This window comes from Lissotriton helveticus, chromosome 11 (assembly GCF_964261635.1).
Source record: "Lissotriton helveticus chromosome 11, aLisHel1.1, whole genome shotgun sequence".
In the NCBI taxonomy this organism is placed as follows: domain Eukaryota; kingdom Metazoa; phylum Chordata; class Amphibia; order Caudata; family Salamandridae; genus Lissotriton; species Lissotriton helveticus.
In genome coordinates, this window is record NC_136072.1 from 129,803,121 (window position 1) to 129,823,601 (window position 20,481).

At 44.0% G+C, this 20,481-nt stretch overlaps 1 protein-coding gene across 1 annotated transcript in view; it reads right to left on the minus strand.

Annotated features, from left to right (window-relative positions):
* Window positions 1-20,481, minus strand: part of PPM1L (protein phosphatase, Mg2+/Mn2+ dependent 1L) — a 643,346-nt gene that overhangs the window by 175,165 nt on the left and 447,700 nt on the right. The window lies entirely within an intron of this gene.

Genomic DNA, 20,481 nt, shown 5'->3' on the forward strand with positions numbered 1-20,481 from the left:
TCTTTCTGTATTAGGGATCCTTGACTTGAAAAACGTTTCTTTCTTTCTTATTTCTTCCCTACCCCCAACCGGCCCAAAGAAAATCAGCGCTCCACCCAGTGTGTTGGTATGCACCTGGATGTTGACAGCTGCCCTATGATGAAGTATGCCACAACATAGTGGGTGAGGGTAGTCTTAAAATATCTAATGATTTCCCCCTAAAATGTTCATATTTCTATATCACACTTTGACCCTTTTGTAAGCACACCTAGTGTATTCAAAATCAGAGTGAACACTAGCTCGGTTTCTGCTTTTCTTTTACAGCATACTTTAGTCCTTTAGGTAAGTTTAAATGTATATATGACGGGAGCTAAAGAAGGCTCACTCCCTTGTCTCTCAGTTTGTGGTTATTGTATGGCGCTTACAACAAAATTGTGCAATTTTAGACAGAGTTGCACCTGCTGATATGCCTTACATGACCGATGACAGTATTGGTAAGTAAAGGTACAGAGGCTTGATCTCTCAATGGTGCCTGTTCTGAAGTGACACATCTAGCTGTATGGTGGATCATCCCAATGTTGGGAAGGAGGTTGAACGTTACAGGGTAGAATCCCAGTCTTTATCACTTGTCGCCGGTTGGATGTGAGGATGGGGCTCCAAGGTCTGGTAACGCCCTACAGACCGAGAATCAACTAGTACAATGTATTTCTTTTAGATGTCTTTTTTGAAGTACAGTGGAGTCATCCTATTCTCCTGGAAAGTCCTTTGATTACAATTGAGTTTGCCGTATACTCACAAAGCACACGCGCAGTCTGATTCTTCTTTTTATTGATCTCCTGTTGCTAAAGTGCAAAGGACAAATATGAATCCATGTCATGTTAGACCATCCTGTTGCCTTTAATGCTATATTCATTTATTATTTAAGACTTTTATAAAGTATGGATCGAACACAGGCGGGTATCCCAGCGCGCTACAAACGTTAGTCGCACAGCAATCCATTTTGAAAAGAGCTAAAGGTGGTGTTGTGCCGGAAGGCCTACTACTAAATATTGACAATAAAATCTACCCTATTCCTTATCTTTCTGTTTCCTGAAGGTGCATAACCTGTAGCCTATATCAGGCTACATGGTACAATGCATAATACATTTTCAGTGCTCTGAAGCAGCCTCACAATGGCATGTGGTGTGATATGAAGCTCCGTAAATGCACAAAAATTTTAACATTGAGGGGCAGTGAAGCAGTTTCAAATGCTATCTTGGAAGGAATTTTATGGGGTGAGGGAAATATTTGAGAAATGCTTAGCAGATTGCTTTATATCTTTGGCAAGAGGAGAGCAGGTTGTGAGTTTTTCAATGCCTGGTGTGTGGGTTGTTCTACTGGTCAGGAGAATAATTTTGCTACTGTGTACTTTTGATAAGCACCAGAGGGTAGGCTTCTGCTAGAACACTACTTTAACTAGAATAGCTGATGAGCTAGAGGGCTGGAAGCCTAATGTATGGCTGGATGCATATATAAGGAAACATCTAGAAGTTTAGGTTGCACTCAAAGCACCAATTCGAGCATATCTATCCACTTTTATCCCTCTAACCTTTGCCTGCTCAGGACCATACATTTTAAACAAAATATCTTAGAACAGATAACCTAGTGCAGTAACCAGCTAAAGTTCAGTATGATCATAAAAAAAGTAAAGGGACCTGCAGTGGTATCAATGCAGCCAGCTCACTGAAAACCATAAACTGTGTACCTCTCTCTCACATTTCTACACCCATCACACTGCCAAGCACTGCCTCTCATAACACAATAACCGCATCTCAGTGGTCATTCCACACGACATGGAACCATTTCCTACATAGGATCAAAACAAAGACAACACACTAAGAATTGAAAGAAGGCTGAGTTCAGGAAGATATATCAGAGTGCAGTTAGACCCTAGAAGGATGCAAAAGACAGGAGTGCAACTTGGATAATCGGGAAGCTGGTGCCATGGTTCGGATGGGGTGGTTCAGCTCATTAGTCTCATGAGGGGACCTTTCAGGAAGAGGCAATGTGTTGATGGTCTCAGGGCAGTCCGATGTTCAGAATGTGTAGGAAAGAGGGGCGAGGGATTAGAAATCTAGAGTTTGCCATGTTACTTGGTTAGGGCTCTTCATCATGTTAAGGATTGTCATGGAGTTACAGATTAATGATATGATATGCAATGACTGGAAAAGATGCCGTTGTTATATGGTTGATGTGATATGGAAGTTAAAGAACATATGTGGGTTGCAGTATGTATTGAAATCTCCAACGTATATGCGATAGTCTAACGGGATTGCAGTTTAAAAGCACAGGAGCAGCACATGGCTGGGGATGGTGCCTTGACCATGTGAAAAAAACTTTTTATACCCTAGCTAAGTCATTCCTAAAGTAAGCCTTTTACACCACATGGGTAGGTGCTCAGTGTATGAAAATGTGGCACACTACACATTGGAAATCCATTGCCATCACAGTGAACAATTTCAAAATGCTATTTTCACTGTGTTGGAGAAGCTATATTGTTTGGAAACAGGCCTTGCTATGAAAAAAACCCTTATTTCATTTCTAAGCATGAGAAAACGCTAGAGATGTTATTAAAAGTAATTTCACACTTAGTGTCAAAAATCGAATTCAATGGTGAAAGAGGGCCTTTGACAACTTTAGGGAAAAGGTGACTTTAGAAAAGTATACTTTGTGCTACTTGCCTGGAAGTTAACTGGTATGGACCTGGTTTGCCTCTCAGCCCTGATCCAGAGTCTCAAAACACATGATCCACCTTGTGTGAGTCAATGGCCTGACATCTGGCAGAAGGGAGGCAGGGGTGTTATCAACAAGTGGTTATTTAGTAGAGTTATTTAGCCATCTGGGAGGATGAACAGAACCAGCTGTCATAATAAAGGGCATCTTTCATAGCTCTTCCTTTGACTTAGAAATGCCAATGTGGCTCTCAGGAACTGTACTTGCCGATTCCCAGAGCCACTCTAGAATGTCTGTCTCAATTACCAGCAGGAGGGAAATCGAGCTCTAGTAGTGATAAAGAACAGGACACCTCACCTTCATAGGGCCAGGTCTTCTACAAGTGGAGGATGGCAAGGGGCCACCTTATTTGATGGAATCAGGGAAGGTTTGCAGTAACCCAAGAGAGGAAATATTGAAAAATTAGGTGAGAATACTCAAAATTGTGTATAGTAAATTATCTAATCACAGGTCTGAGCACCAGATAAGAATGGCACGCCACCGCCACCTACACCTCACACATTTCTGGATACCGGAGGAAAACATCTCACAAGAAGACTCTGCCCGGAAGCCGGAAGAAAGAAGATTCAAGGACTCTTGATTCCTACTGGCACCCATGGGCTGGAACTGTTCTCCAGTGTCTGAGCCACTGGTTTCCTGTTGTCTGCAAAGGCACACAAAAAATCAGATGGATGTCTAACTCCAAGGGGGTCCAGCTGAAAAGAGATATTTGGGTCCAGAAAGAACACTGTGTAGAGAGAGACCTGGTTCAAAGATGCCTATATTGAGGAAATGAGGGAATGACCAGAAGGAACTTTTCCAGCAGTTGGAAAAAAGTGGAACTTGGTAATTCTTTCAATTGTCGGAGAACAAGAACAATGTGCTCCGGTGGGTGCACTGTAAGTGAGCAAGGAAAGAAATGTCTCCCTGCTTCGATCTTGGTGCTGCCCTGATAACCGGTTCAGCTGGATACTGCGGGTGAAGTCGTGCAGGTTTGTTGTTCACTGTTTGGCTCCAGATTCCAGCAAAGGATTGCTGGTGGATAGTGAGAACAAATAAAAGAGGTTACGCCTAAAGGAAAAATCTTGGACCCAGCCGAAGTTGGAAATCTATCCTAGAGGTGAAGCGGCCTGAGGGGCTATGGGATCCAGATTTGTGCCACTCCGAGCATCAGATCCAAAACCAAAAGCTTTAGTAGAAGAGCGTATCCTACCTTAAGGCACCCTTCGCTGGCTTCTTGCCCTGTATTGCTGTAGCTCCACAAAAAACACTAAGTACTAAAACAAAATATTTGACCTGCTTGGCTTATCCAACCCCTCGCTTTAAGACAGTAGGCTTGAAATTACTCCTGGGTCTTGGTCAACCATGAACTGAACATTTCACTTCTTATATGGTATTTTCTTAATGCTTGCTTGGTGATTGCCTTAATGCTCTAGAATTCATATTATTTCTTCCCCTTACCATATTTGATCATTTTAGAGTCTATTTACCTAACTACATTTTTTTTAAAATTAATATTCTGAATTAGATTAGAAATGTTATAGTATTATTGTCTTCATTTTGAAATTGGCGGTACTGTTTGAGCTTAATACACATTTCCCGAGAGAATTGCGTGATGCTTGTGCCACAGCTAGCCAGGTTGAGCCGCGTTTCTCTTCAAGCTATGTTGTGACTTAAACAGGACATGTTAACTGAGTTTTCTGCCACCGGCCTTTTCTCCAAGCTATAACATACTATTTCTTTGATAGAGACAAACAACCTTTACTGAGGCTCGATAAACCAAAACAGAATCATGAGCCCAGAAAGCCCACAATACGGGCCATCATTCTATGAGAAAATAACCACAAACCTTTACTGGAAAACTAAAAATAAAATAAATCCTATGATAAAATAACAATCATCAAAGTCTGTTACTTCTTGAGCAATCCATTTGGCGGTATAGGATATTAATGCTGGAGTTGGGCATGGTGGTGATCTTGTAGTTTTTTTTTTAATGTCCATGGGTTGACAGTATCAGGATTAATGTAAAAAGTTAGTGCAGGGGACTTACAAGAAAAGGTCAATACTTTTGGATTTTTGCAAAAAAGGACCTTTGTGTTGGTTAAACGTGCTGTCCTTTTTGTATGGAAAGGTGGGTAAGTCTAGTTGGATTGGAGGATATTGGAAGCTTTTGAGGCTGACAAAACATATTGGAAGTGGGATGTATTATTCAATCAATCAATCAGGTCATTTATAGAGGGCACTACTCACCCGTAGGGTCTCAAGGCGCTGGGTGGGAGGGGGGTGCCGTTACTGCTCGAACAGCCAGGTCTTGAGCTTCTTCCTGAAGGAGAGGTGGTCTTGGGTCAGGCGCAGGTCGGTCGGGAGTGAGTTCCAGGTCTTGGCGGCCAGGTAGGAGAAGGACCTTCCTCCTGTTGTCGCTCTTCGGATGCGGGGGACGGCGGCGAGGGCGTGGTTGGTTGATCTGAGGAGGCGCTTGGGAGTGTAGAAGTTGATCCGGTTGTTGAGGTAGCTCGGGCCTTGGTCGTGTAGGGCTTTGTGCGCGTGGGTGAGGAGACGGAAGGTGATTCTCTTGTTGATCGGGAGCCAGTGCAGATCTCTAAGGTGTCCGGAGATGTGGCTGCGTCGGGGGATGTCGAGGATGAGTCTGGCCGAGGCGTTCTGGATCCGCTGGAGTCTCTTCTGGAGCTTGGCGGTGGTTCCGGCGTAGAGGGCGTTGCCGTAGTCCAGTCGGCTGGTGACGAGGGCCTGGGTGACCGTCTGCCTCGTCTCGGTGGGGATCCACCGGAAGATCTTACGTAGCATGCGCAGGATGTTGAAGCAGGACGAGGAGACGGCGTTTACTTGTCTGGTCATGGAGAGGGAGGAGTCCAGGATGAAGCCCAGGTTGCGTGCGTGGTCCGTCGGTTTGGGTGCGGTGCCCAGGGCGGGGGGCCACCAGGAGTCGTCCCAGGCGGAGGGCGAGGAGCCCAGGATGAGGACCTCCGTCTTGTCCGAGTTCAGTTTCAGGCGGCTGGTCGTCATCCATTCGGCTACATCTCTCATCCCTTCGTGCAGGTTGGCTCTGGCGGTGGCGGGGTCGTTGGTCAGGGAGAGGATCAGCTGGGTGTCGTCGGCGTAGGAGATTATGTTGAGGTTGTGTTGGCGTGCGATGGCCGCGAGGGGGCTCATGTAGACGTTGAAGAGGGTGGGGCTCAGTGAGGATCCTTGAGGGACGCCGCAGATGACTTTGGTGGCCTCTGACTTGTACGGTGGTAGGCGGACTCTCTGTGTTCTTCCGTCGAGGAAGGAGGTGATCCATTCCAGTGCCTTGTCCTGGATTCCGATGTTGCCGAGGCGCTGTACTAGGGTGCGGTGGCCGACAGTGTCGAAAGCCGCGGAGAGGTCCAGGAGGATGAGGGCCGCTGTTTCTCCGTTGTCCATCAGAGTTCGAATGTCATCGGTGGCAGCGATGAGGGCGGTCTCGGTGCTGTGGTTCGCTCGGAAGCCCGACTGTGAGGGGTCGAGGGATCCATTCGTCTCGAGGAAGGCGGCCAGCTGTTTGTTGACGGTCTTCTCGATGACTTTGGCCGGGAACGGGAGGAGCGAGATGGGACGGTAGTTCTTGAGGTCGGTGGGGTCTGCTGTGGGTTTCTTGAGAAGAGCGCTGAGTTCGGCGTGCTTCCAGCTCTCAGGGAAGGTGGCGGTGTCGAAGGAGGTGTTGATGATGTCCCGCAGGTGGGGTGCGATGACAGCGTCGGCCTTGTTGAAGACGTGGTGAGGGCAGGGGTCAGTCGGAGATCCGGAATGGATGGAGTTCATTGTGCGGATGGTGTCTTCGGTGCTGATCGGAGTCCAGGTGCGGAGGGTGGTGGTGGGTGGCGTTGTTGCGGTTGTGGCTTGCGTTGGTTGGTTGCTGAAGCTGTTGTGTATGTCCGTGATCTTGTTGTGGAAGTAGGACGCGAGGGAGTTGCAGAGGTCTTGCGACGGGGTGATGTCATTGTTTCCGGCATTGGGGTTGGAGAGCTCTTTCACGATGTTGAAGAGTTCCTTGCAGTTGTGTGCGTTGTTGTCCAGTCGGTCCTTGTATGTATTTTTCTTGGTGGCGCGGATCAGTTGGTGGTGTTTCCGGGTGGCGAGCTTGAGGGTGGTCATGTTGTCCGTAGTTGGTTCCCTTCTCCAGACTTTCTCGAGGGCTCGACAGTTCTTCTTGGAGCTCTTGAGTTCGTCGGTGAACCATGGTGTTTTTCTGCTGCAGGGTCTGCTGGGTGGGGTTCTCAGAGGGGCGAGTTCGTCCGCGCAGTTGTTGATCCACTTCGTGAGGTTGTCGGCGGCCTGGCTGGGGTTCGCTGAGCTGGCGGGAGGGTGCTGGCTCAGGGAAGCGGTGAGCTGGTCGGCTGTGATCTTGTTCCAGCTTCTTCGGGCAACCTGTTGCTGGTGGTGGTGGATCGTCGTTCTTCTGAAGGTGAAGTGGACGCAGCTGTGGTCCGTCCAGTGGAGTCCTGTTGCGTGGCTGAAGGTGACGTCTTTGCTGGATGAGAAGACGGCGTCGAGTGTGTGTCCGGCGAGGTGGGTGGGGGTGGGCACCAGCTGCTTGAGTCCGAGGTTGGCGAGGTTGTCGAGCAGGCTGATGGTGTTGTGGTCGCTGTTGTTCTCCAGGTGGAAGTTGAGGTCTCCCAGGAGGATGTAGTCGGCGGAGGGGAGGGCATGCGGGCTGACGAAGTCGGCGATGTCCTCGCTGAGTCGTGTGCGTGGCCCCGGGGGTCGGTAGATCAGGGTGCCTCTGAGGGTGGTGTTCGGGTTGGTGTGGATCTGGAAGTGCAGGTGTTCAGCGGTGGTTAGGGTGTCGTCGGTGTTGGTTGTGATGCGGATGGTGTCTCTGTGGATGATGGCGATGCCTCCTCCCGTCTGGTTGGCGTTGCGGTCCCTCCGGACGATCTTGTAGCCCTCTGGAATGGCGATGGCGATATCGGGGGCTGAGGAGGCGTTCATCCAGGTCTCGGTGAGGAAGGCAACGTCAGGGGCGGTGGTGTCGAGGAGGTTCCAGAGTTCTACGGCGTGTCTGTGGACGGAGCGGGTGTTGAGCAGGATGCACTTGAGGTGGTTGCTGCTGGTGTTCGGCTTGGCTGGTGCAGGGAAGGTCCGGATGCAGGTGAACTTGCAGGCGTGGCAGCTGAAGGGTCCGTGGGTGTGCTTGTAATTTGTGCTTGTTTTTCTTAGTTTCTGGCCGTCCTCCGTCCTGTTTCCCGCCTCCCTCGCCGCCCCCGCTTCCTGCCACCACCGCCGACCCCGCCCCTTTTTTCCTTCTGTTCCCTCCCCGCTCCCGCCTCCCAGCTGCCCCGCCCACCCGCGGTTTTTTTGGGGGGGTGACCTTAATGCACTGGACAATTCCTTGTTGCGCTTTATTGATGCTTATATATTTTCTGTGTATTGTGATCCATTGAGATGAGCATCCTCTTCATTTAAATACCCAGGTGTCAGTATTTACCACTTTGACACCAACATTCATACTCATCTGAGTGTTGTGTGTTGCCGGTCACCAATAGGGTGTCTCATCTGTATATTTAACAAGGACATAAAATGGAGCATCAGTTTTGTAAGGAGTTCCATGACCTTATAAATGAGCTTGTCCTTCGGCCATGTTCCTCTGTAAAGACACAAAACTCCATGGTAACTTGCAACGTCCTTATGATGTAGAGGGGCATTTAGGGGCAGATGTACAGCCGTTTTTTTTGCGGTCGCAAACAGGAATTTGGCCCGTTTGCAACCACAAAATTGGTCAGCCCTATGTACAAACCATATTTTGCGAGTCGCTAACCTATTAGCGACTCTCAAAATATGGTTTGCGACTCTCTATTAGGAAGGGGCGTGCCAAGGGCGTCCCTCCCTAATAGCGAGTCTGACTGCAATGTATGATTGTTTTGCAACCGCATTTGCGGTCGTATAACACTCGCAGTTTACCACCCTTTTCAAAAGAGTGGTAAGCCACTCGCAAACTGGAAGGGCTCCCCAGGGGAACCCTTCCTCTTTGGGAATGTGTGCAAAAATGCTTTTTAAGAGCAGGCAGTGGTCCCAGGGACCACTGCCTGTCCTTAAAAAATGAAATTGAAAAGTTTCATTTTTCGTTTTTAAATGCATCCCGTTTTCCTTTAAGGAAAACGGCTGCATTAAAAAAAAAACTGCTTTATTAAAAAAGCAGTCACAGACATGGTGGTTTGCTGAGTTCTAGCCATTCCCAATGGGGTCGCAAATTGCGACTGCCTCATGAATATTAATGAGGCATGCAACTTTTGACCCCACTGGGAGTCGCAAATTGAGAGTCGCAATTTGACGCAATTTGCGTCTCGCAAATGTGAATGTTCGTACATCTGGCCCTTAGTCTCAGGCGTGTAAAAATATCTGAACAAAAGATGCAGAGCACATTTCATGCATTTAGACATGTGTGCCCTTGCAACAAAGTGAGCAGGGCTCAAATTCTGCACATGTTGGCTGGAATCGCTCGTTCCGAGGCCACGAAGGGTGTCAGCACAACATTAAACGATTCCCCGCAACGAAATGCTTAGGAAAAGCCAAAATGCATATGATTGTAGGTATGCTGAGAGAGTTTTTTGAAGGACGTATAGGTTATATAGCAACCTCGTACATGATCATATTTTCAATGTCAACTTGTATAGACTCATCTTTGAGGGCACTTTTTGAACCTACTACCCAGTCTCTGGCAATGGGCAGGGGGTACCTTCATATGGGTTTGCGTGGAGGGCCGTGTCCCTTATAAAATGCTGAGGTTCTGGGAGGGCCTGTCGGGCTAGGCAGTTTCTGTCAGCTTTAATGTGGGTCGTAGCTATCCTGTCAGTGATTGGTAGTCCTAAAAGAAAACAATGCTCGGTTTGGGTTTGCAGATCTGCTGAGTGGATTTAGTTTAGTGCATACCCACGCACACTGAGTAGCTAAGGACAGACCTGGAAGAGTGAAACTGATAATGGAAAACAACAATTTTGAGTCTATTGATTTAAGAAAAACTATTTTGCCTTCTAGGATCTACAAAGGTTTGACACATATACATTGTGTTCTGCTTTTCGCACACCTGTTGAAGATTACATTGTGTCATATATGATCAAAAACAGTTTCCTGAGCTGCTCCCCTTCCATGATGCTTCTTCAGGGGGAAACAAGACATAATGATGATACAGGAACGTTTGTGACATCTCTTTTTGTTGGGTGCAGTGCAGTGCTTGTTGGGACATTTCAGACTCACACTCCTTGTATCCCACGGACTAAGCCACTGTGTTGACTGGTGCCTCTAACTTAGAGACTGGTTCCTCTAACCAAGTCAGGCATGAGGTTGATTTAGCTCTTCCTCCTTCTGGTGAGCAAGGTTCGGATGTGGTTCCACAAAGGTCAAGTCGTGTGAGACGCGTCTCCTGGAAACTAAGATGATGTGCTCACTATGTTATCTTGAATTTACTGTTGAGCTTCATGTTTCTTTCTCTTGTGTAGTTTAGGTTTTTTGTTTTCTTCTAACCTAGTTTTGTGTTTTTGTTCTAGGGTGTTGGGGTTTTGTTTTCTTCAAATTTTGGGGTTAGTATCTGCTGTGTTTAAAAAAAAAAAAGGTACTATGTTGTGCTTAGCAATGGTTTCAGTATTCGCTTATTAGAACCCTTTTGAGTAGCTATGGTTGTCCTTGCGCTTGGGGGTTCTATGTTGGTCAGTTGGTGGCTCTCCTCTGGTGAGAGAGCAGCGGTGGCTCAAGGAACCTAAAATAAACTAAGAGAAGACTTCACTTACCGTCTCATGTCGTTAGTGCATGGGGAAGTACAACACACCGAATACTCATTTTGTGCTAGTGGGAGTTCAGCTTGAGGTAGACCTTTAAACCACAGTGCATGTATTACCTATCTCTAGCCATCCACTCAGTAGTACCGGATTATTGAGCAGGGCCCAGGCTCATGCACCTTACATGTGGATCTGTTTTCCTGCTTTCTCCAAACATTCCAGTTCAGACTTACAGATGTACCTATGAATTGGCTTGGGGGGGCAAGGTGAGGAAAGAAGTGTCAGAACAAGTACTACCTACGGTTAATTGTAATCCTATAAAATCTTAGACAGATCCATTCCTCCATTCCCTAGCACAGGCATCACACCAAATCCATACATCTTTTCAGCTTTGTAAAACGAAAAAAAAAACGATGGCTGGCTCGAAACAATTCCCATATTTTTCTTCAAATGAAAATGCAAAAAATATAATAGTTTATATTTTATATCGTCCAAGAATATTTTTTCCTAATTTACTCCTCCTTGAACAGCATGCTTTAAAAAGTTGCAAGATGTGCCACGTCACTTTGATGGCATGATCCTAGGTTTAGGCAGTGGTCCAGCGCTGAGGGCAGGTGCAGTGTCTTTGTTCGCGATGAAGCGGACAGACAGGACAGTTTCACCCTGCTTTTCATCACACTGGGCTAAGGTATCACTTTATATCTGTGTGTCAAGCAGATGAGATGAGTTCCTCTTACATTGTCAGTCCTAGCTTTTATTGCCTGTCACCTTCACCTTCCTGTCGCGTCACAGATATGTATTTGTGGCATATACATTGAGGGAAGGGAAGCCGCCAACCCAGCTCTGTGAATACAGTGCGCACAATGGCTGCTGAAACACAAGGACAACACAGAGCTGGATGCTGGCCAAGCTAATCCATTCGAAGCTGTCATCTCTGTGCAGCCAGGGAAGATAAAAGCCCTTTTTGTGCTCGTGGTCCTCAGAGCAGGTCCCTATCATTGCTTGTTTATCCGCCTGCTTTCGCTTCCGTAATAAAGCAACTTCGGGTCAAAAACACACACACAAACATTTCTCAAACGCTTCTCTCTCTCTGTTGGCCTCGGAAGCTTTTCTCATGCAATTGCTTCTGTAAATATGATGTTGATGTGTGTGTGCTCTCTTGAACTCCAAGCCGCAGCTGTGATTACAGCACTGTGTTATTAGATTAAAAAAATAAACGGGGGAGACCTTTAGAAATTTCATTTCGAGTTCGGTGGCAAGTGAAAAATCCTCCCACATCCAGCGGAATGTCAAATTCTAAAACCGGATTAATTTTCTCCTCCTTGGTGAACTTCAGCCAGTGCATTTTCCTTGCTAGGCATCATTTCCGGCAGATATCCGGGGTTTTTCGGTTACCACCGAACTCTAAATCAGGCAGTCCAAGGGAAATGCAATAAAGAGGTAGAGAAGATCGTTTCACGTTACAACGCATACATTTACAACGCATGCCTTTACAACGCAGTTTTTACATCGCAACATCCCTTACAACGCATACATTTACATCGCATACCACTACAACACATTTGTAAAAACTACACTTACAAGGCATTCCATTACAGCGCTTCATACCTTTATAATGCATACCATTACAACACATACCATTACATTGCATTTAAGGTAAGTGTTGGATAGTGTAGGGGTACTATGCGTTGTAATGGTATGTGTTGTAATGACATGCGATGTAATGCCTGCGTTGTAGTGACATGCGATGTACTGTCATGCGTTGTAGTGACATGCAATCTAATGGATGCGTTGTAGTTACATGCGTTGTAAAGGATGTTGTGATGTAATGACTGTGTTGTAAATGTAGTGCGATGTAATGGTTGCGTTGTAAAGGTTATTTCCTGGTAGAGCCCAGCAAACTCAGCCTTTCATCCTTCCGTGGTATCACTGAAAAACCTATCCAAGTGGGTGGTAGGAGCACCTGCTGATTACAGCCGCTTAAAATAGTAGGTCGCACTACAGGCAAGATAAGTCAATAATGCCATTATTACAATTGATACTATTATTGTATTGTGTTGTTATTGAATTTATATAGCGCATACTACCCTTGATGAGGCGTCGAAGAGCTTTATAGGCGAGTAGCACGCTACTCCGGAACCCTTAAAGGATTACTGGTGGATTAGTATAGTGAATAACGATAGTTAATTGAGTGGTGGATATGATAATAATAGAATACTAATTACAAGTAAACATATTTTTTAATTATAGTGCTACTAGTAGTAATTCTATTAGTATTAATAACGTATATTATACTAGATCTTAGTATGCTAATAATATATTATAGTATTATAGTATGGCAGTACATTCTATTGTCAATAACAATAGCAACGATAATAATAATAACACGTATTAGGATTATTGTTAGTATATTTATTATACTTGCTATAGTTATTGACAATAATAATGTTATTGCCAATAATAAATGTACTGCCATACTATAATACTAAAGTGTGGAAGCTGGATCAAGAGGGGAAAGGGTCTTTGATTTGTTGTTGTCAAAACAAACTCATCTAAACTGTGTGGTGTTTTCCATGTAAGAGGAGGTCTTTTCTTCAATACACCAAGAAACAGAATACAGCATCACCTCATGACTCACTAGGCAATACCAACTACTTGAGCCTTCCCCAACCTCAACCCCAGGAGCCATATGAGGACAAAGTAATGACTGCTTGGCACTGCCGGTTTCTGTTTTGCACAGTGTCCATTTGTACACTCCACCATGCGTACAACACCTCGGCCCTGCACCACCAACTATTATTCAATATCTACACCACCTACACTTCTGCAAACACTCTTAACATCCACCAACCATCTGCCTCTAAACAACTAACTACATTTATCCACACCACCTGTTCCCATTGAGCGCTGGGTCAAGACTGATTTGCATATGGCTGGGTTCAAAGTGGAATGGCATGGGGAGAAAAAAAACGATGGATTTAGGCCCAGATCTCTGTACTGGGGTGAATGTATGACATTGTTCTGCATTCTTTCCATCAATTGTTGTTTTTGCATTTGTCACCCCGAGTTGGATGGGTATGCTCAGACGTGGGTCCCGTGCTCACCATGCTACTGGAGTCAAGCTATCCTGGCTGATGAGGGGTGAAACCCTGACACCGGTCCTAAGGATGCTTGTTTCCAGTCCAGGGAGGATCTGGCCTGGACGTTCGGGCTGGACTGTTCCCATTGGGCGCAGGGTCAAGACTGATTTGTATTGGTGACATAAGTTTCCTATTGTAAGTGTGGATGTATTCCTATTGTAAGTGTGGATTTATGTATGTGTACTTACCCAAAGGGGGCTTTTTATGACTAAGGTCTTTTCTGGTACCACTTTCCTTTGGTGTTTGGGTCCCTCTCTCTTTTCTTGAGATGTTTTGGTATGTACAAGTACACAACTGTAGCTTTGCGTTGTGTGTAAATATTTCCAGGAGTTCTATACTCTTGGAGTCAATCTTGAATCTTTGCTTGATTTCTCCTCCTGGTATTTTTTAATTGGCTGCTTTTTCTACTATTCTAGTGGGTTCTGATTCAGGTGAAAGGTACATCCGCACCCCTCCTGCATGTTTCTGCCTTACCTCAGCCAGGCTGTCCAAGCTTTTGAGTACCATTTCTTTCACTTAATTGCCTGAACCGTACTTTATCTTTTTCTTTCTGCTGCTGTCCTTTCTCTCCCTCCTGCCTCTCCTCACCACACCTTCACCCCTGATGTCTTCATCAGTTAGGCCCCCGACCACAACTCTACTTTCAAATTCCAAGTATCTTTCCAAACGCTCATTCAGTCCGTCCACGATATATTGGCAAGGGCCAACTCAGATATGCAGCTACGCGACGTTTACATGTCTTTCCTTTTGCTAGGTAACAACTGGTTCCAGTTTCAGAATGTGAATGATGAAGAAATGTCTAAAATTCTGTTAATATTTATTGCTTGCTCATCCCCAGGAGAATGAACTAGCCCATTGGATATAATTTGCCCCTTGTGCCACCATGGCAATTCAAAAACGCTTGGTATGCTTAGACATTATGCTGCCCACCTTCCCCTTCTGTTGCACCATTCACAGTGTGGCCTAACACCATCCCACTCATCCAGCCTGTTAAATACATCCTGGACAGCACCCTTCTTTATTGATGTTTGTGCCACGGTAGCTCATTTGAGGTCGAGCCTAGGCACATACATCCAATCCACACCACAAAATTTCACTTCATGACACAAAACTCAACAGCACACCACATAATGAAACTCCACTACATACCACTCCACAACACAAAATACCCTTCCGTATATAATTACATTCCATAACACACAATCCCACTCCACATAATTCCAGTACATGCAATAGCAGATTACTATCCACATATTTCCACTGCACACCATGCCACACAATTCCACTACACAATTTCACTCCACACCAAACAATTACATGCCACACAATTCCATAACTAATAATTCCAACCCAACCCACATAATTTCAATCCACATACATACACTCCGTAACACACGGGTACAAGACATTGTAATTTACAACGCCAATAGCTCAAACGTGAGCAAATGTGAGGCCTATTTCATGTCCGGTGCTTGTTTAGCTTCTCTCCCAGCACTGTTAGGGAAAGCTTGATGCCTGTAGTAACTTTGAGTAAGTAGCTATGTCTTTATGTTTAAAACTGCACGTCAGAAGCTAGTACTGTTCCTGTTTTTGAGTGTTGGGGACTCCTTTCAAAAACCTTTTCACTATTCAAAAGCTGAAACTATTGGCTTTGCCAGTGCTTATTCTTAGTGCTATTTAAAAAAAGGATAATAAAACGGGACTCTATTTTGTCTTCAGCCATGCGCCAAATTATATACATCTAACACTTCACTTTGAAGACCTATTTTTTTATTTGTACATTTGATAAATGCATATATATATATATATATACACACGATATATGGCAAGCTAGTATATTGTTCAGCTAATGTATTTGACTAGACTAAAATGTCCTCCTCATTTACTTTGTTTGTCACATGACTTGCATGTAGGGTGTGTTTTGGGATTTTAAAAATGGCCGTTGTTATCGGCCTGACGAGCGTGAACAAGCCGTAAGGGTGAAACGCGTCGTGACTTTTTCCTGTTAAGAATATAGGATTAACTGCAAACGCTGAGTGTCCAGGTCAACTTCTTGACGTGAGAGGTAATTCGGAGAGAATTTCGAGGTCAGCCAGTGACCTAACTTGGACCGCTCAAGACAGCAGCAACGCTCATACTGGCAGGGGTGGAGTGGAGTGTATATGTATATGTATATGTGTATATATATATATATATATATATATATATATATATATATATATATATATATATATATATATATCTGTCCTTATTGCTCGTCATACACAGTGTTTCAGGATATTACAGTTTATATTCCGTGCTAAGGAAGAACGCATTCAAAACGTGCATCAATGCTATACTTAGAATGTCTACCATGCACGTAAAGTTTCTTGTAATTTAACTGTGTCTCAGGGTCAAGTTAAGGTCAGACATTTCTGGCTGTTTCCATGTTGGGAGATCGGATTACATGAACTGCCAGAGATGCTGCTATTTTTAGGTCTGGCCTACACACAACACTAGCTCGCTCCCAAGTCTGTGATTTCCAAAACAAATCATAATAAAAGTGCATGCATAAAAACTTAAGAGAGATTTATTGTCTGCCCGGTTCATTCATTGCACTGTTCAAGTGCCATTCACATTTTCCTTTCCTGGCAATAGGGCTGCCACCCTTTCCAGACAAAAATACCGTCCATCTGTTCAGGTTTCAAGATTCTGCACAGGCTTTTGTCTGATTCTTGAAGAACTTTTCCAGAAATTGTCCTTATTCTTTTTTAACATGCTCTTTCTGTCTTTATTTACTTAAATTATAAGACAGGGCTCATTTATTTTTATTTGTGGAGAAGCGTGGCTCAGTGGTTAGAGGCGGCAAACCCGGAAGCTGAGATCAGCCGTGGACCAGGGTTCGTTTCCCCGCCTCGGCGGGTCTGGGGATCAAAAAATTCCACGGACTCGACAATTCTCGCTCCAGTGCCTACTCAACTCACGGGGTCACACTCTGCGACTCTGGGCAATAGCTTGCTTAATCTCCACTACGGCCCCTTGCGGCGGGATGCCTGGCTTTCACCTTGTGGATACCCTGCAGGGGTATCTCACAGGGGAATACCAGGACGGGTTCCCTAAGCAAGCGCTTAGATACCGGGTCGGTGATTTGCGCTATATAAATACATTTACATTTACATTTACATTTACATTTATTAGGCAGCTGTAGAACACATTTAAAGTGTTTACTTCTAACATGTACAATTTAAAGTATTTACTGCTACAGGGAAAAATACCGGCTTTAGGTGATATTTTAAAAATGTTATATGGCAGAGACATTAAAATACCCTTCTACAGGGAAAAATACCGAGTATTAGGTGATTTGTAAAAAAAAAAATGTTATATGGCAGGGACATTAAAATACCCTTATACAGAGAAAAATACAGGTTTTAGATTTTTTAAAATTTTTATATGGCAGGGACATTACAGTACCCTTATACAGGAAAAAATACCGGCTTTAGGTGATTTTTAAAAAATATTATATGGCAGGGACATTAAAATAACCATATACAGAGAAAAATACCGGCTTCAGGTGATTTAAAAAAAATGTTATATGGCAGGGACATTAAAATAACCATATACAGAGAAAAATATCACCTTTAGGTGATTTAAAAAAATGTTATATGGCAGGGACATTAAAATACCCTTATAAAGAGAAAAATACCGGCTTTAGGTGATTTTTTAAAAATGTTATATGGCAGGGACATTTAAGTACTCTTCTACAGGGAAAAATACCAGCTTTAGGTGATTTAAAAATAAAAGATTATACAGAGAAAAATACAGGCTTTAGATTTTTAAATTTTTTTTATATGGCAGGGACATTACAGTACCCTTATACAGGAAAAAATACCGGCTTTAGGTGATTTAAAAAAAATGTTATATGGCAGGGACATTAAAATAACCATATACAGAGAAAAATATCACCTTTAGGTGATTTAAAAAAATGTTATATGGCAGGGACATTAAAATACCCTTATAAAGAGAAAAATACCGGCTTTAGGTGATTTTTTAAAAATGTTATATGGCAGGGACATTTAAGTACTCTTCTACAGGGAAAAATACCAGCTTTAGGTGATTTAAAAATAAAAGATTATATGGCAGGGACATTAAAATACCCTTCTTTCCAATATAAAACCAGCCAAGTTGCAACTTTACATTGCAGTACAGTACTTAATTACAGTCATTAGTTGCAGGTAGGGGCCAACGGCATTCATTTTTGGGGACCACAACTTACTTTTAACCATCAGACTTTGACCCCAAACAGGACAGTTTTTGCAGCCCTGTAACAAAATCGGCCGAAAACCGGCCCGGCAAAGAGCTCGGTCGCACACCCAACAGGGAGGGGGGGGGGGGGGGGCGAGCACTTTGCCAGGCCAGTTTTCGTTCCCAGTCCGGCCCTGTGCAGGAAGGTGGGTGAAACAGACATGGCAAGGAATCAAGGCTAGCAAACACAACAAGATGAAGGATTGAGTGATGAAACCTTTCAAACACTCACACCCAGTCAAGAGATCTGGGTTAAATCAATTGCTCTTTTGATCACCATGCCACCCCAGTTTGGACCCAGCCACATGCAAAGCAGTCTTCACCCTGCACCTCATGGGAACAGTCCAGCCCGAGCTGCCAGACCAGGTCCTCCCTGGACCGGAAACAAGCATAAGGAATCAAGGCTAGACAGTCTTGTCATTGGCAACCCTGACATTCAGCAGAGCCAACAGTGAGCTTCTGAGAACAGCTTATTCTTTTACAAATTAAGCACTGACTCAGCCCACCTTTTTTGCACGTGGGTGTGACAGCACTTTACCTAATCAAATCTGCACAGCAGACTGAAAAAAGTGCATTTCAGTGTTAAATGTTGGTGTGCCTGAGCTGCTGGGCCTCAACTCTTGTCTTGTTTTTACATTTTCTTATATATATACAGGGGGGGGTCCCTCACGGTTTGTTATATCACTGAACATAGTAATTTTGTGGTGATAGAAATAAATTTTCGTAATTTTTTCAATAGAGAAAACAGTAGTGTTACAAAACAGCACTGTCAACGACAAAATGAAATTGAGTAATACATTTGCTCGTCAATAGTGCAAAATAGCACCTCTGTGAAAATCAGCAAAGGTCAAAATACAGCACCACCTCAACACTATGTAATCAACCTCTGAAGCTGTTAATGTGCAAGTAGTGTTTATTTTGTATAAATAAACAGTACTGGTCCCTCAAATTGAGAGGCATGCATTGCCTGCGACCTGGAGCTGCCAACTATGTCTGCCAGAAACCTGCCTAGGGGCTCAACGGGTAGCCTGGTATGTCAGCAGTATGCACGCCGGCTGGGCGCGAGAGCAACAGTCCCATTCTTTTTATTTGCATGATTCATGGAAATAGAAAAAGGGCTCTCAATAAACTGAACATAATATCCCAAGCTGTGAATCAATCTTGTGTGCAGCAAATAGAAGGTCTTATTTTTGCAGCACACAAGGTTGACTCACAGCTCGGAATATTTTGAAATAAATATTAAGAATTATCTAAATTAAAGAGTATTCTTGTGTTGTTTTAACAATTGGAAAAACATTGAAAAGGAGATTCTCTGTCATTACCTCTCCCTCACACCTCAAATATTGTCTGTTTATGTATCTTGGTCTGCTAGTGCTTAGGGGAAGGATCTACAATATTTGTGTAGGTCTGGCCTGTCTGATTAAAATATTCTTTTCTGTCTCTTTGTACATAGTCTAGCTTCACATGAAGGTCTGCTATATATATATATATATATATATATATATATATATATATATATATATATATATATATATATATATATATATTAATTAGGAAGTAATCCAACACACAGACTTCCAACAGACCATTTTTACTGTGCATTTTCTATTGAGATTATTCTACTTTTCTATTTTCATTCCCACCATAGTATCAGTTCCTTTCCAAGCCCCCATCAATTTAATATCCATCATAGGCAGCTTGGATTTATATTATCAAATACAGTGGAGTACCTGATGAAGCACATACACAGATTATGCTTCACCACAAGGACTAGGTATTATAATGGACCAAGTTGTCTTTTATTGATCCTTTTTATAACTGAGGAATAAGATCTTGGTCTGTTGCCCATAGTGGCAAAAGAATTTCATTGAAATATTCCTGGATTCCTCGGATATAGTGCCTTAGCACTCAATTCACAAAGCAATTTAAGGCTGTAAACTTACGTTTTTGGCCCAAAATGGTCTATTTACACCTTAATGCTATCCACAAAAGAAGACCTGTAAGGGGTAAATGGTTACGGCATAATTGTGTGCCCCAACTAGGTACAATAATTCAGTAATAAATCCCATGCAAGGGATTTGCACATTGGGATCCATTTCCTCAATGCAGGACTATACTCTGGTTATAACTCTGCACTGAGGAAATAAATAGCAGATATGGCATGACAATCCCAACAGCATGTCTAGAAAGTAGGGGTGGGGGGAATTTGTGGAGTTTCGGTCCACGGAATTCCGTGAAGTTACATAAAGCACGACGAGATTCAATTGAGTTCTGCGAGCGGGTGGAATCAGCATGACGCACTGGTTTTTAGTGCTGGGAGAGTCTGCCTGTGCAGAGAAAATCTCGCCATGCGCTGTCCTAGGGGACGCCAATTCTCGCTCACCAACTTGGCAGAGTTTTGCCAGAACCTCATGTTTAAAAGTTTAACGCGGGGTGGACAAAACTCTGGAATTTATCGCCCACCCCTCCTAGAAAGCCCAGACTGGTGCAGCTTTCCTGGAACACTACTGGGAATGTATTTGAATTCCTAAACATTGTGCATTTACACCCCTGATGGGTGTATGCCTATATGTGTAAAG